The sequence below is a fragment of the Oxyura jamaicensis genome, chromosome 5 (assembly GCF_011077185.1).
Source record: "Oxyura jamaicensis isolate SHBP4307 breed ruddy duck chromosome 5, BPBGC_Ojam_1.0, whole genome shotgun sequence".
In the NCBI taxonomy this organism is placed as follows: Eukaryota; Metazoa; Chordata; class Aves; order Anseriformes; family Anatidae; genus Oxyura; species Oxyura jamaicensis.
In genome coordinates, this window is record NC_048897.1 from 58,849,426 (window position 1) to 58,854,105 (window position 4,680).

A 4,680-nucleotide genomic window follows, 5' to 3' on the forward strand; every position below is an offset into this window, starting at 1 on the left:
TACCGTTGACTTCACACTAGTCTTTTTCATAGCGTATTCTCTGAAGCCTTCCTGTTACATTGCTGGAAGAAAGTAAGCCTCTGACAGGAATGACTAGGATGCTAAGCCACCGGGAGTCTCCTGTTGCACTTACTGATAATTAAGCTGATAGCAGTCTGCTGACAGTACTGATGAGCCCAAAGGACATGTGTTGGGGATGTGACAGTGCCGTGCACCTGTTTGGCTGGGGGGCATTGGGTCTTCCCCTCCCTGGCTGTGCTAATCACCGAGTGACACTCGCTGTGCTTGCCCCATGGACTGAGGCACTTAGCAGGGTGTCCCGAGTCCAAATACACAGCTGCTTCTCCACTTGTAATGCCAAGGTTCAGAGGTCAGTGCAGTAAAAGCAGGTAAAATTATGCTTTCTGCCACATCAAAATGCTACACTGTTTGTTTTATAGTGGGTCTGACAAGCTATTTGTCTCTAGCAAACATGAAATTCCTTTAGATTAGTTTTAGTGCTTTGAAAAATAAAGGGTTTGTGTTTCTAAATACCATGTTAGGGAGATCTCTGGCTGCTGCTGGAGAACCAGACTTCGTAGGCTTCCACGCACTTGCTCCACAGCCAGCCTGGAGCAGGGCAGATAACGTTGAGGTCTGGGGCTGGCAGTGCCATGGGGTCTGTCCCCTGCAGCTGTGCTCTGTATGGGCACGGCAGCCTGTGGGCTCTCCCTCAGGTACCTGGGGCTTGAAGGTGAGCTGTGGACAGATGGTTGTACATGTAATGAGCTATCTAGGTTAATTACCAGGGCAGTGATGTCAGCAATTCTGTGCACAGCTATGGCTTTAGGATCCTTCTCCCCTGCTTCTGCTTAGCACATAGGGCAGACCTTTATCATGCATGCAGCATCCTTTCACTCAGAGTTGAATGTTTCTGTTTCCAGGCACACCTGCTAGCCCTCTGCCTCTGCACTCCCCTGTAATTTTCAGGGGAGCTGTGTGTCTGTGTTCTTCCAAACTGCAAAATTAAGGTGCTTTCTTCCAGAGCAAGTGGTCCTGAGGCAACCGGGCAATGCTTCTTGTAGCTTCAAGGTGGTGCTTTGTGTCAGGCAGGGCCCAGAGTAACTTCTGAACCTCTTGATCTTAGGTATTTGTCCAAGGTGGCTGTGTTCGAGGATGTGTATCTTGGGACAGTCCTTGCCCAAGCTGGTGTCTGTATCCTGTGGTGGTATTTGTGTGAGGAGCTGAGAATCACCGTGAGCCCAGGCTGCCTGCAGATCCCACCTACTCCTCTGAGGAGCATGCGGGGATGCCCGTCAAGTCAAGACGGGAGGTAGCTGGAGTCAAGACAGGATGCCTAGGGGTGTTTTAATCCTGGGAGTTCTTGGACTTCCCCCAGCAAGTTTCAGCAGATGAGAGGGTGAGGATGCCTGCTTTTTCCTGGCTGGTCTAGGGGGCAGCCTAGATACAGCCAGAAGACTGAAATAAGCTTAGTAAAACCCCCAGGGCTACTTGTTTAGCTACTCCGTCTGGAGACTGAAGGGAAGAGCCTCTCAGGTGTCACTTCCACTCTGGAACGGGTGATGAACAAGGGATGTGGCTTAAAGAAAAAACTCTCTGAGGGAAGAGTGAAAACCAGTTGGAAAACATAAAAACCATCACTTTGTGCATTTGTATTATTATAGCTCCCTGGTTTTGTGACTCTTGGTTCCTTTTTATTGTGAATTACTTGTTAATTTTTTTTTGTTAAATTTTGTTTAACCATAGCTGTGACCAAAGAGGAATGCATTTGACAAGTGCAGTAAAGCAACTGTTCCATGTTCATGGCAAGTGCTATACTTTTATGCTATTAACTTAAGTTGCCTGGATTCTTATAAAACTGGGGCAGTGTAGGGTTACCTACCTTGCTGGAACATGGTTGAAATGGATCGTACTACAAAGTAGCCCACGCCTCCCTATCAAATCTTAGAAGAAAATCTTGAAATAATAGTGTAGGAGTGTCTCTGGAGTGCGACTGTTCAGGATGCACTCTGTATCCAGCAACGGTTGGAGATGTCCACAGGGAAATAATTCAAAAGAAAACTCTGTAATAGAGTGGGGAAAAACAACTGAAGTGCATGGAAGGTATAGCAGTTGCTGTGATAAAATACATCTTCAAAAGATATATTTTATTCCAGTATTGTAAATAAGCAGTGAAGGCAGCTGAATTAAGTAGTCATTCCCTCTTAAAGAAGAAACGGATCGAGAGAAATGTGTGGGGAAGCTCTTGTGGTGGGCAGAAGAGGCTACTGCTGAAAGCAAAGTGGTGAAACCGCCTTTGACCAGGCTCCTGCTAAAAATCAGCTGTGTGAATAATTGTTTCCTGTGGTTTGGTGGCTGGACAAAGGCTGCCAAGGGGAAATAAAAAAACTTTGGGGGGCCAGGCAGACATGTTAGAGAAGGAAGAAAGCATTCTTGTGTTCCAAGGCTATGATGCTCACTTCAAGGACTTCTAAATCTTTGTCTAAATAAAAGCAAATTGCTGCTCTTACAGGGCAAGATTCAGAAGCTGGGGGAGGGAGCAGGTACTTTTACTGCCCTGCATGCAGCTGGGAGGGTATCTTGGTACCCAAGCTCCCCCAGACAAGTTGGAGAGGTTCTCCTAGTTAAACCTTGCACAACATTACTTGAGTTTAGAGTGAGCTCAGGTAAGCCTCATTCCTCAAAACAAACATTTGGTTAAAAATTGGCAAAACTCTGAATCAAATGAAAGAAGCCTTTTAGACTAAAGGTCTTATTTAAGTCTTGCTGTATAACGAACTGTGGAGTTGGCACATAGCTATGTCTGCTGGGCATGTTAATTCTCTGAAGCCTGGCCCTAAATATTACCTCTGGTACTGAAACAAAGATAAGCTGCTGGGCTGTCCGTGTCTCCTTCCAGGGAAGGAATACCTGCTCTGCTCTACTTGATCTTGCTGGCTGTGGCTGTCACTTCTGTTCACACTCGAAAATAGCTATTAAGGACTTAGTATGCTAATGCACAAGAGGCCTATTTAACTGCAGGATTTAAGACTTAACTTGACCTTGAGGTCAGCAGGCCTCTTTGTCCATCTTAGCCAGACTTGTTACCAAACTCCTGTTTGGGAAATGCTGGCGTGTTCCTTGCTGTCACCCTCCCTGGTGACAATTGTGAGGCAACCAAGTGGGGTTTGTCTCTAATCCTGTGAAACTTCATAATGATGTTGATCGCTGAACAAGCAAACAGCTGGGAAGGTTGTGTAAAATACCTTTGTGGCTACTGTCTCCTATTAAAAATTTCCTTTTCTCTTATGATTCTGCTCTTGAACTCTAACACTTCTTACCACCATCTTAATCACTTCACTACCGTGGCATTGGCTCAAGACTTCAGGTGGCTGTTAGCACTAGAGGCACAAAACAAACCGGTAAGTCCTTTGTAAGCACGAACCTGAGGTTACCAGGAAGGTCTGTGGTATGTGTTAGCCTCAACCGGAGAGTGTCCTTCCCTGTTTGTCATTGAATTCCCATTGTGCATGAGAATCAGGCTTATCTTTAGGGCTTTGAACTTGTACTTGCATCCCCTCTTCTGAAAGCAATGCCCCTGCCAATATTTAGTAACTCTAAGCAGTTCCCAAAGAAACTTTCTTCCAAGATCTCGCTCTTTTTTGTCTTGTGCTTTTTTGAGATCTATCTTCTTGTGCAGACTTCCTTCCACATGCACTTTCCTTTGAGTCTGCTGTGAAATGCACTGTGGAGCCTGGGATGAGCAGGCTGTCAAATGCTGTGCGTTACTCTCTAGCTAACGCTGGCTACAATCTCATGTTCTCCACACTAATCTCTCCCCCTCATGCATTACTTCCTGGTGCAACATTAGCAAGCCCCATGCTGATCCACTGTTACTTCATGGGTTTAGAAAATAATCTGCAGCCCCACCATGATGTAAAACATTAAATATTGTTTTAAGTATTGGAGGCGCCATCCTGCCTGCACGGCGCTTAGGGTGGGCAGCGTGCCAGCGCCTTTGCTGGCATGTGGCTGAGAAGCTGAGCGTGCCCGCTCGCAGCGAACAAAGCAAAGCCCAGGACAATAAGGCAAGAATGATGACAGACAAAAGAAGGCTGGTATATGGGTTGTGTTATTTGGCTGTAATATCAGCTTTGGAGACGATACCGTCTGGAGGGCTAAGAGTTTCTTTCTGCACTCCTGCCTTAGTGCCTGCACCTGCCCATCTGAGGGCAAGAATGAAAGGATGCTTGACAGATCTTCCATGAGCTCGCTGGAGTTGCTTGTTGCGTGCTGGTTCTGCACTAACTTCTTAATATGTGTTCTCTCACTCCTGGCTTTGTCAAGCAGCACTGGGCTGAATGTATTTCTCATTTTGCTTCTCTCTTTTCACAACAGCAAAAATACTGTGTGCCTGGGGTGAGCTGGGGAAGCCTGTGCTGTGTGTGACTGCAGTGGAAGCCACTGGCTAGGGTGAGCATAAGCATGGGACTTGTGCTGTCTCACCCCATCTTGGGGAAAGCTGCTTCAAGGCTCCGGGGCCTGCAGGAAGCACCGTGCCAAGGCTCCCCTCTCAGGTAGGACCAGCTGCAAGGGGCTGCCTTGTCTTTGCCTAGTGATGACTTGGACCACGGAGACCTGAGTGCACACAAGGAGTCATCCTGCTCCCATACTTGAGAGCTGTGGTCCCATGATATCACC